Source organism: Culex quinquefasciatus, chromosome 2 (genome assembly GCF_015732765.1).
Source record: "Culex quinquefasciatus strain JHB chromosome 2, VPISU_Cqui_1.0_pri_paternal, whole genome shotgun sequence".
NCBI lineage: Eukaryota > Metazoa > Arthropoda > Insecta > Diptera > Culicidae > Culex > Culex quinquefasciatus.
This window is the reverse complement of record NC_051862.1, coordinates 29230850-29243800: the sequence shown is the minus strand read 5'-3', so window position 1 is coordinate 29243800 and position 12951 is coordinate 29230850. Positions and strand designations below refer to the sequence as shown.

Here is a 12951-nt window from a genome sequence, read left to right as displayed (position 1 = left end):
GTGTACGAATATTAGAAATGAGTGATTTTGATCCTTTCAAATATTAGGGTTGATCCGAGAATTGATTTTAAAATAAAAAAAAATAATTGTGCTTTTAAATGTTTAATTTTTTGACGTTGAAACTCGGTTTGATAAATTTAGTTGCTACAATGTCTTTTCAATATTTTGTTAACACTCATAAAAACATTTTTCCCTGATTATTTTCAAAAAACCATTTTTTAACATTGAAGTTTTGAAAAATGTTTTTTTTTTTTTCAATAAAACTATTAGTGTGGAAAAGCGAAATAGGAAGTAAGTAATTACTTTTAGAGTGATACTTAATTTAATTCCCCTAATCGATTCCTACAGCTTTGCCGAATACTTCAAATCTATCAGAAAAATTGTTTTGTATAGTGCGTCCATCCCGGGAATTCCCGGGACAAAAATCCCGGGATTTTCCAAAACCGGGAAATCCCGAATCCCGGGATTTTTTTATAATTTGTCCCGGGAATTCCCGGAATTGAAAAAAAATCAAATTTTGACCCGGAAATATATTTTTTTGTATAAAAACATTAATAGTTGAACACATTATAATCGATAAGAATTAAAATTTGCATTCGGTATATATTAGCAATAATTTGGCTTATTAGTGAAAATTGCGAAATTTGAGCTTACAGATTCACAAAATTCATAGTGCTTTAAATATTTTTTATTTATCTCTCTATATTTTCAAAAGACAAAAAAAAATTATAATTTAAAAAATCGCAAAAAATTAAACTATTCAGAATTTAGTCCCGGTTTTCCCCAGTTGGGCAAAGCAGAATAAAAAACAAAAAATATATATTTTTAATTTGTTTTGAAGGGTTACATACATGTAGAAAATGCAAAAAACTTATTTCAGAACATTTATTAAATTCACTTGAATGATGATCACTCCTGAAAGATTCATGAAGATATTTCATTATTAAAATGAGTAAGATACGATTTAAGCACAAAGTTTTGCCATGCGCAAAGCAAACTGACAAACTTTGTGAACATTTTTTTTTCTCAAGATAGAATGGACCAAATTGGCTGAAATTGGATTTTGCATATTTGAAAAATGCAGGAATCAAAAGCTCTCTAGCTTTTATATGAAAAACATAAAATTATTTTTATCTTATTTAAAAATAAACTTTTTTGAATATCGACCTTCGTCAGGCACACGGAACCGGTTTAACGAGTGTTCACCAAAATTATGAGCCGATTTGGTCAAAGCAGTGTTGAGATATCGTGGCACCCATTTTTTTAAACTGCCAAAAAAAAATCTTCACATTTAAATGAAAAAAGTGTTTAAAAATGCATTTTACACTAGTTCAGTTGTTTTGCAATCATTAGTTTAAAAAAATTTAAGATTTGACAAGAACAAAAATTGTATCGAAAAAAAAAAGATTTTGCATCGAAAATTTTCAAAAAATCTTAAGATTTTTTAATAAACCCAAACATGCTAAAAATGATTTTAAACGCAGGAGAATGTATTTTTATTTGATTTCAGTTGGTTGCACTTGAATTTTCATTGAAATTTTGAAGTTTATTGTAAAAATATTTTTTGCTCCCTGATTTTTCGGGCCAATTTTGAAAGGGGGGTGACAAAAACTTTTAAAAATATTTGTACCAGCCTTATATCTCGGCAATGGTACAACAAAAAGTTTTCAAATTTATTTTGTTGATAGATGAAAATATATATTTTAATGTCTTGAAAATAGATTTAAATTTTTTTAAATGTGTTCTCATACCAATCTCTGACATTTATGCCGATTTACGTTTATTTAACCCCTTAAGCTATTTAAAAGCTGTAGTCTATGTTTAGATTGAAGTGTAGATTATCACCAATTGATATAATTGAGCTGATTCTATGGTTTTATGCTTGAAAACATAACAAATATAATGAAAATATAGATTTTATGACTATTTTTTTAAAAAATCCCGGGATTCCGGGAATTCCCGGGATTTCAAAAATATTTTTCCCGTTGGACGCCCTAGTTTTGTATATTGTCAGCATACAGTCCAGACTCGATCATCCGAAGGTCTCAAAAAAATCACTTCGGATACTCGAATCACGAAAAATGTTTTGTTGACCTTAGGTATGACCCCGAAACTACGCTAAAGTTATTTAAAAATTGTAAATCCAAGATGGCGGCCAATATTGCGGAGACGAAATATTGAAAAAATCAACTTTTCAAATTTGACTAAAATGGGGTCGAAGAACTCGAATTTGATGTTTAAAACAAGAAAAAAACGAAAAAAATGTTTCCTGTTCTTGATGCGATTATCCGAAGTCCTGTAAAACCCTTCGGATAATCGAGTCTGGGCTGTACAACAATCAATTTGAAATTTTTCGTTTTTTCTCACGCCATTTTAAAAGATTTTATGTGTGCCATTTATTTGCAGTAATAAATCTAAAACTAATTAATTTAAGCTTTGTTGCATTTTAATAGTGTGCATCCCGCCAGAGTCTAACGAATGTCATCGAAACCGAAATCCACCCATAAAAACTCGAATAAATCCGTGGTTTTATCTCCCATAAAAGCATAACCATAACCCGCTAGACGGCGCCGAAGAATTCCAACAAGTTGCACACAGTGAGGCTAAAAACAACCGGGAAGGGCAAAAAAAACCTGTTCCCCACTATAGGGAACATCAGCCAGTTCTGGTTTCATGGCCTGCTGAGCATGCTAAATATCTCCGCGGGCAAGGTCTGGTCCGTTCTTTCTTCCATTCTCCCTCTTGCAGGTTGAGGTTATGTTTCGTGTGTGATCACAACAAAAAAATAACACATAATGATGCATGCACGGCATGTTTTCAACGCGACGATAACCACGGGCACGACTGACCCATCTCCAGCCGAGAGTTGAACCATAAAACGGGTAAACTGGTTCTGCCTCTTTCTCCCTCGTAAGCGGTGGGTTAAGGGGAACCTACTTAAACTTTGACGGTAAATAACTTTTCTTGGAAATTGTTTTATGGCTTGATTGTATCATGTAAGCATTACTTGTCATTATTGTTTCACTTTCATGTAACCATTTTCAAAAAACTCGTAAATTTCTTAAACATTTGTATAAAAAACACCTGGAAGCGACACTTGAAGCTTCCCCTTAACAGGAAGCAAGTTCTTCTTCCCTTCCCCAAAGGCTACTACGATGACTCTCCCACACACAACTCGACGCGATATCTCCAGACTAGGTAGGTCGCTCTAGAAACCTGATGAAAAAAAAGGAGTGTGCTGGAAATTGCTCAGCAGGCCGTGACTTGGGCCAAGAATCTGCTGACATGCCGGTTGGGTCTGAAATTCAAGACCTACTTGCGGCATGACGGAACTCACCACCCTACCAACCAACCTGCTCGGTCTCGAGATCAGTTGGAGAAGTCGGCTAACGAACTGGGTGGCTTAGCCTAGTAAAGGCCAATGCTTCTTCTTAGTTTTTTTTAAATCGATTTTTCACTAAATGCAGTTTTTAAGTTTAGATTACAATTTAATAAATATACACATTAGAAACTATTGAAATAAAAAAAAACAGTTCAAAAGAAACCTAAAGAAGGATTTAAAGGGTTGAAGATGGGCAAAGTTAATATGACTACTAGAAGTTAACGAAAAGAAGCAAACTGAAACATAAAGATGTTTACCTAGAAGAACCCACGATCAGGTTTCACAAGCATAAAAAGCAAGTATGAATGGAGAGAAATATTTTTTGCTACGTTTAGGTTCTGCTACATTAAACAGCTTTTTTTGTTTGTTTATTTGTACATCAGCGTAACGGTTGGCTGAATATTGAGTGTTATGCTGCGAATAGTTGAAATGTTTTAATTTAAGAGCTTATTTTCTTGATTTTCTCATCATACACGTTGCTTTAACATTAGAATTTTGATGTTTTTTATTATATATTATGATTAGTATTTTTTTTTTGAAATTTAAAAGCTTTTTATTTTCAAAAATGCAACAAGATACAGATCGGTTTTTTTCTGATCGATTTAATGTCTTCGGAAAAGTTTTAGGTATTAATAAGAGGAATTCAGGAAAAATAATAATTCAAAAAATAAAAAATGCAATTTTCCAAACAATCAGCAAAACATAGTAACTATTGATAAGATTGTATTCAAAAAAAAATAGGTACACGGAAAAAGTGCTGATTTTTTTACTTATTTTTTTAAGAAATTAAATTTTCTAAAATGCGTTTTTTATTTTTCGATATAAATGTATTCGAAAATAATATTTTCAAAATTTTGGAATTAAAACTACTTTTTGAAATGAGTGTAATATTGGATGTTTGATCCTTTTCAAATGTTGATCTTGATTCCCAAATTCTGAAAATATATTTTTCTAAATGATCAATAGGGTAATAAGGCATTCTAGGCCCAGTGAAAAAAATATAATTTAACTCAAAAATGACGAACTCCTCGTCACAGTGCCCTGATGCAAACAATGATCGAGCTGTAGCTGTCACAGCCATACGAAGTATGTTGGCTGACATATCGGGCAGTCAGTCAAAAAAAACAGCTAGAAGTCGCCTGACAAAAAACTTTTGCTAGAAAGAGATAGAAATCCTGATGCAAACAAACGTCCAGCTGTCATGTAAACATGCTTTGAATGTGTTGGTTAATTTCTGACTAGAAAGCCTTATAGGGGAAATATGTCCATTTTAAGCCTAATAAGAGGTCGTGTATGAATGATACTGGAGTGTTCCTTGAAATTTACTAAAACCAAGCACACCAACGAGCAGAGCAACTTTTTGTGAACATTTCTGTTTATTTTCACTTTTATTAAAAGTTATGCTTTTCCTTTTACAAGCGTTAAAAAAAATCCCAAATGCATTCTTATCAGTCAAGCGGATTGGACCACGCCCATTTTCCTATTTTCAGCTTAGTTCTTTTTTTCTTCCAGCGCTCTTTTAAGTCTGCTGTCAAAATTGATGAAATTTTAGGCGAACACTCACGAAAAGAAGCATTTATAGAGAAAATTTCCTGGCATCACTGGCTCACTCCAACAGGCGCTGCTGGTGGTGTTGGTGGCCACCCTTTGTTCTTTGTTTGCCTTCGCTTCTCGCTCGGTTTTCTTCAGCCTTCGATTGGAATGGGTCGTCAAAAGTCAAACGTCAAAAGACTTGGCGCGTTTGTTTTTTTGATGGCGCTTGCTAATTATTTACATGTTTCGGGATGATTTTTCAAGTGAGTGACTAACTAATGTGCAAAATTATGTGTGGGTGCCACCGATAAAATTCCCGTAAACCGGCAACGAAATTATGAGAAAGTGCAACTTGCCTATTAGACTTTTCACAGTTCTTTGGCAACTAAACTACTTGTTTCAAATTTTGTTACTTTTTCAGTTTAAAGAATGTTGGAAATAGATCTTTTCCTTTCTAAAATTTTTCAGCTACTCTTACTTCCATTACAGTTACCACCGCAAGCTTCCCTAACCCTAAACTCTTTAATTAAATGTCTGAGTTTTCTAACGTTTCTGGTTTTTATTTATTTACATCCCAGCACGCCATGATTTTCTACCTAGCTTGCTTGCTTGCGGTTCCAAACCGCACCGCTACCGCGGGAGAGCCTCCGCGCGGTAGGCCCTGGAACTCGAAACTATACGTGCACCAGACCGTCAACACATCTAAGCAAGTCTTGAAAATTGAGCACGATCTCGCGCCAGTAGGCCAAGACGATGACGGCTACGACTGCGAGTGGAATGAAACCAGTCACGACGCGCAATTTTCTAAAATGCAAACAAGTTTTTCTGCACGATGAATGCTCGTCGAGCTAAGGGATAGAGCCGAAGAATGTCTGACGTCCGGTTTCTCGAAAACATTAGCGCGTTTCTTCTTAACGACCCTTCCAGCCGCCAAGGTAATTGGACTCATCCATCTGAGTTTGATTTATGAAACAATGCCGGTTGAGCCATTGATCACAGCCGCCAGCAACAGAAAATATTGATCTAGTAGTCGGAAACTGTGACCATGGCATGCTTGTCACTTTTCCATAATGGCGGATGCCATAAACCCAACGAAATAACAAATCGTGTTCCGTTACTCAATAGAAACAAGTTGTGTTCGAATTTGTTGACAGCTGGCACTCCAAATGCATGCCATAATGGTGGATGCTATAAAATATAATTAAATTCTTAAAATCTCACTCACCTTTTGTCAGAACATTCCTCCAGCTTACACACGCCTCTCTTTCGGACAATTAACCGCTACTCCTTTACACTCGCACTGATGGTGCTCCAACCTCGCACTTCAAAAATCATTTGCCGGAGATTTGAAAGTGCTTTTCTTCGTTGAAAACCAAACACTGAAACCGGCCAGAAATCGCACCTGTTCTCTTCTCCCCTTTTATTCTTTGAACGCGCGATGCACGCAATCCAATGATAAACAAACATACACTGGTTTTAACCCTTTTTCTTGACTTCTTTCAACTTGTTTCTTCTCTTTATTGCATGTTTTCTTTGCTTGCTTTTCGCTTGTACTGGATCGACCTTTCACTTTGGAACACTTTTCAGCAGTTTTCTTTTGATAAAAGTCAACTCTTCAATTTGAAATTCTTCAAAACTGAAATTTACCATGAAACCTACAAAAAGAACAAAATTTGTTTCGAAATTCGGCCATTCCGAACAAAATTTGTTACGGAATGCTGCCAAAAATTCCAAAAGTGTGTCATAAGTCCCTACTAGAGCACTAAATCAGCACCAACAAAATAGGCGCATACCAACACATGCACCAACACGCGCAAACAACACTCAACCAAAACCTGTTTTATGCAATCACTGCCGCCCAAGGCCTACTTGCGCGGTTGCCAACCTATTTATTGAGATATATCTCCCTCTCCCGGATGGTGTCCCCTTAACAGAAAAAAAAGTAGTCAAAAAATGATTTATTTCCTAAAGGTGAAAATGGACATCCCAGCAAGCCGGTGTGTGCGCGCAGCACTGTTTACATCGCACACCACCAGCGTAAAGCAATAGAGAGGTGTGCGAAATACACTCTCAACTCAACGTCATTCTACTTTTAAAGGTGAGAGGGCCGCCGCGATTAACGTTTTACGCCTGCGTGGTACCTTTTGACTAATGGAGAAAGGCAAAGAGACACTTGAGGTGCACCTTAAGTGACACTTACGAGATCATTACCTCGATATAAATTTCCGTTTTTAAACAATTCAATCAAAATCTACACTCAAAATCACTTTTAAGCAATTCAACGTCCAAATTCAACACAATAAACGTCAAAAAAAAGTCAAACAAAAAAGAAACCATCGAATCGCGACCGAAACCGAGTTGAACCTAACGCAGACTGGCTCGCGGCTAATGCAGTCAGGAGAGTTGGTCACAGACGACCAGCACAAAAGAAGAGAATTTTTACCTGATTGTAACCCACACAGTCAAGCAGGTTAAAATGTCAACAACTACATCGGGGGGCGAAAGAGAAAGGCAAAAAATGACGGAACTTTTGAGCGTGTGTTGGTATGTTTTGCGCAAGGTGGTAGCAGAAGTGACTTAAGTAGGTATGAAATGTTTTCTTATGTGTGTAGTAGTGTTATACATTAAAAAAAATCAGCGTAAAGGGCGAGCTCGTTTAGAACCCTATTGAAACTTTTTGAAATTTGTTGATCGATTTGGTGTCTTCGATAAATTTATAGGAATGAATATGAACTCCTAAAAAAAGAATTAAACACGAATGATTTTTTCTGATTTTCAAAATTACTTTTTTTCACTAAAAATTGATTTCTATCAAAAACACAATTTTTAATATTTTTATATTTTTTTACTGTCGCGGGCGTCAGTAAATAGAGTTCACGCGCGCTGATATGACCGCAGAAGAATGGCCGCATGACAGCCGCAAAACAAATTTTCGGTTGTTGTCAAATATTGAAAACAAGCCAAGCTTTTTGAAAAATAGTGTTTTAAAAAATCTAAATAGGTTTAAAAAACCGTTTGATTTCATTTTTTAATGTAGAACCGCGTCATCTGGGATGTCATTGGGTCTGGGGGCTGAGATTGGGTTATACAAAAATGCAGAAATTTATATGACCTAATCTCACCCCCTAGACCCATTGTCACCCTTGATGACGGTAGTAAAATTTTGATAAAGTGCACCGTTTTCATGTTAAGGCCATTTTTAGGTAATATCTCGGGATCTAATGGTCCAATTTTTAACTTTAAATAATGAAACATTTGAAAATGTTCTGATCCCTTCGAAAAAAAATATTTTGAAAATTTTAGAATCAAGACTAATATTTTAAATGGCATAATATTTTGCCCCGGAAAATGAAAAAATAAAGAGAGTTTTTTGTTTCATTTTAAGTGCCACAAAGTTATTTTAAAAATCTACAAATAACATTTTTTCTTGTATAATTTCTTTTTTGGTAATAACAATAATATATAGTCCTCATTCATACCTTCACCTTTGCCGAAAACACCAAATCGATCAAAACATTCCTTGAAAGGATACAGATCCAGAGTTTTTTTTAAAGGTCCTATAAACCAAATTTTCTTTTTTTGCTTTTTGGGTGTTTTTGAATACGCCTGACTCAAGGCGGTTCTAAAAACACCCAAAAAGCAAAAAAAATAAAATTTGTTTTAGGACCTTTTCAAAAAAAAAACTCCAGAGATGTTTAAATTTTTACTTACCATTTTTTGGATGGGCAGCTGCCATTTCTTTTATGGAAAATTATAAGAACAAAATAATGTCGCAAAATGCTTTCTTCAAACGTTCTGAAGGCACCCAAAAAGTTTCAGTCACAAAAAAAGATTTGATTTGATTTGATTTGATAACAAACAGGGCCACAAGGATGAGATTAAAGTTACAAAAATTTGGGACATGTTTAATAAAAGCTTAGGTTCATTTCGCAAATATTCGTAGAGTATATTTCGGGAGGGAATATTTTTTTTAAAAAAGTTTAATCTTAAAAAATACCATTTTTTTAAATAATTTTTTTATTACAAAAATAATTTCCAAAATACATATTTTTGGATATTTTAGACCAGGAGTGTGCAACTTTTAGTCACATAGAAGTACACACAAAGAAAAAATACTGTAAATTTAAAAAAGCTTGTTCGTTGGATTAAATGTTCGCGTTGGTGATTATTCGTAGAAAGTTCAAACTTTTTAATTTATAAGTTGGAAAGTTGTTGATACCATGCATTTCTGGAACAAAATCGATATATCGGTAAAAGTTTTTTTATTTTTAATATAAGAAAAAACTTTTAATGGAAAGAATTAAAAAAAAGCAAAGCTATCCACTTTAACGACCCCCGGGTCTTTTGTGGGCTCTGTCAAGGCTCTGTTGCAAGTTTCTGCTCATTTCTAGGCATCCGAAAGTTATGTGTGGTGAGTCACCCAAAACCTCTTTTACGCGCCCCATAGCATCTTAGGGATCGGCAGCCGAAGCCGCTAACCACCGCGCCACGAGGCCCTCTCAAGAATAAACAACATTTAAAATTACAGTGAACGACAAAATGAAAGAAATTATACAGTCGAATTAAAAGTTTAAACCAAGGTTCAAACTTCTAAATCAGTTAGCAATGAGATTTTCAAAAACTGTGGCAGTAAAAGTTTTCATTTTAAAAACAAGAAAAAAACTTTTAATATAGCAAATTTTGACCATCTTTTATTTCAAGAGTAAGTTACTTTTGTCATTACAGTAATATTTTTTTGTGTGTTTGGAAAAAATTGCCGCAGAATCATGATTTTTTGAAAAAAAAAAGTGATTTATCAAAACATTGCCGAAAAAATAAAATAAAATAATCCTTCGCATTTTACAGTCATCCCACATATTCGGAACACCCACAAATTCGGAACACTTTTGTGGTAATTTGTCAATAGGATGCAAAATGCAACTTTTCTGTCGTCCCTGTTATTTTTAGGACCTTTATTTGGACATTCTCTTGCTATTTCACTAGTAAAAATAGTACTTTTTGAGCAAAAAAACATATTTCAAGGCTATTTTATCAAATGCAGCAAAACTTTGCCTCAAAATTGCCTGTTCCATAATTGGGTCCTAAAATGAAGCTTAGATTTCTAATATTATTGTTTACAGTGATAAAGCTTATTTTTCTGAGTACAATGACCTTTTGTTCGACCACAAAGAGTTTAAAATGGATTTTTAAATCAATTTTGAAAAATTAACCTCGCGGTCCTTCTTGACAGAAAAGCTCCTACTTGACAGCTCGTTTCAAGGGGAGCATAGTTGATCCATCGAAAAAATGTTGTCTTGTCATTATTATTTTTTTGCATTAAAAGGAAAAAAAGTGATCAGAAATGGTTTTTGATCGTGTTTTTTACCGTTGTACATAAAAATTGACATAGGGCTTTAGTACCCAATTGTGGGATGTTATTGTACCTCCCACAATTGTGGAACACCTGAATTTAAAGGGTATTTAAAAAAAAGGTTATAGGACCATGTTTTAAACACAACCTAACTTGAGCTTTATTGGTTTCAGAGTGTAAAGTAATTTTTTTTTTGTAAAAAATATGTACTCTTGGAGAGAAAAAAAGTTTGTTTACATCGTAAGAAAAAAGTGTTCCGAATTTGTGGATTTCAAGGGTCAATGTTTTTCTTCATAAACTTGATATAAAACATAAAAATGTACAGCCGGTCTATACATCAATCAAAAGATCGCAAGAAAAGCTTTCATATGAAGGAAAAAGCAAATCATTATGTTCAATTAGCGATTTTCTATGATTTATTAAACATTGGCAGATCTGTAAACTGTTCCGAATATGAGGGATGACTGTACCTTAATATTTTTTAAATTTAAGGCTAGTATGGAGTTCGGAAGGAAAGGGGTCAAGAAACAGCTTTACGAACAGCAGAACAAAGGAGAGAGAGCGTTTTCTTGGGGCTTTTCTTCACCCCCTCTGGCTTGCTCTCACTGCCGCTGCTGCCCATTTGAAATTTTTCTTGACCGGTTCCTTCCGATGTGCGTATACCGCTCGGTATACCGCTTTAGGGCTGGTATGCTGTTTAAAAGAAAGGGGGTCAAGAAACAGCTTTACGAACGGCAGAACAAAAGAGAGGGAACGTTTTCTTGGGGCTTTTCTTCACCCTCTCTGGCTTGCTTTCGCTACCACTGCTGCCAATTTGAAATTTTTCTTGACCGGTTTCTTCCGAAGTGCATAACTTACATTAAGTTGAATTTGATTTGAAATTGTTTTGATGTTGATTAATTGAATTTAATTTTAATTTGATCTGAATTTGATTTGAATTTTATTTCAATTCGATTTGAAATTGATTTTAATTTAATAATTATTTAAGTTGTCATGAATGCAAAATAATCTAGAGAGTTTTATGTAAAAAATAACTTATTTTACCTTGTTTTGTATGAGCGTGTAGTCGTCACCTTTATTATTTTATATTTTGATCTTTCATGTATCACCCCCCGCATTTCAATATGAAATCTTCTTGTGAGTCATCCATAAATAACGTTGTTCTCTTGGATTTCGGTCATTCGATTTTTTTTGTATTTTTTAATCCGACTGAAACTTTTTTGGTGCCTTCGGTATGCCCAAAGAAGCCATTTTGCATCATTAGTTTGTCCATATAATTTTCCATACAAATTTGGCAGCTGTCCATACAAAAATGATGTATGAAAATTCAAAATCTGTATCTTTTGAAGGAATTTTTGATCGATTTGGTGTCTTCGGCAAAGTTGTAGGTATGGATACGGACTACACTGGAAAAAATAATACACGGTAAAAAAATTTGGTGATTTTTTATTTAACTTTTATCACTAAAACTTGATTTACAAAAAAACACTATTTTTAATTTTTTTATTTTTGATATGTTTTAGAAGACATAAAATGCCAACTTTTCAGAAATTTCAAGTTGTGCAAAAATCATTGACCGAGTTATGAATTTTTAATCAATACTGATTTTTCAAAAATCGAAATTTTGGTCGTAAAATTTTTCAACTTCATTTTCGATGTAAAATTAAATTTGCAATCAAAAGTACTTTAGTGAATTTTGATAAAGTGCACCGTTTTCAAGTTATAGCCATATTTAAGTGACTTTTTGAAAATAGTCGCAGTTTTCATTTTTAAAATTAGTGCACATGTTTGTCCAGTTTTGAAAAATATTTTGAAAAGCTGAGAAAATTCTCTATATTTTGCTTATTCGGACTTTGTTGATACGACCTTTAGTTGCTGAGATATTGCAATGCAAAGGTTTAAAAACAGGAAAATTGATGTTTTCTAAGTCTCACCCAAACAACCCTCCATTTTCTATCGTCAATATCTTAGCAACACATGGTCCGATTTTCAATGTTAATATATGAAACATTTGTGAAATTTTCCGATCTTTTCGAAAAAAATATTTTCGGAATTTTCAAATCAAGACTAACATTTCAAAAAGGCCAAACATTCAATATTACGCCCTTTTAAAATGTTAGTCTTGATTTGAAAATTTTGAAAATATTTTTTCCGAAAAGATCGGAAAATTTCACAATTGTTTCATATATTAACATTGAAAATCGGACCATTAGTTGCTGAGATATTGACGATAGAAAATGGTGGGTTGTTTGGGTGAAACTTAGAAAACATCAATTTTCCTGTTTTTAAACCTTTGCATTGCAATATCTCAGCGACTAAAGGTCGTATCAACAAAGTCCGAAGAAGCAAAATATAGAGAATTTTCTCAGCTTTTCAAAAATATTTTTTTCAAAACTGGGCAAACATGTGCACTAATTTTAAAAATGAAAACTGCGACTATTTTCAAAAAGTCACTTAAATATGGCTATAACTTGAAAACGGTGCACTTTATCAAAATTTCACTAAAGTACTTTTTGATTGCAAATTTTATTTTACATCGAAAATGAAGTTGAAAAATTTTACGACCAAAATTTCGATTTTTGAAAAACAGTATTGATTAAAAATTCATAACTCGTTCAATGATTTTTGCACAACCTGAAATTTCTGAAAAGTTGGCATTTTATGTCCTCTAAAACATATCAAAAAA

The 12951-nt window shown here is 33.8% G+C and overlaps 1 protein-coding gene across 8 annotated transcripts in view; it reads right to left on the bottom strand.

Annotated features, from left to right (window-relative positions):
* Positions 1-7298, bottom strand: part of LOC6052639 (protein phosphatase 1 regulatory inhibitor subunit 16B) — a 224324-nt gene extending 217026 nt beyond the window's left edge. For 4 of the 8 annotated variants that reach the window (XM_038252242.1, XM_038252246.1, XM_038252245.1 and 1 more), the window contains exons 1-2: positions 7127-7297; positions 6141-6570 (exon numbers count right to left, since the gene is read on the bottom strand). The gene's annotated coding sequence lies outside the window, so the exon portion shown is untranslated. Of the gene's footprint in view, positions 1-6140; positions 6571-7056; positions 7080-7115 lie in introns of those variants that run through there. The other 4 variants (XM_038252237.1, XM_038252241.1, XM_038252239.1 and 1 more) reach the window with 3 other exon arrangements.
* Positions 7299-12951: the final 5653 nt, after the last annotated feature.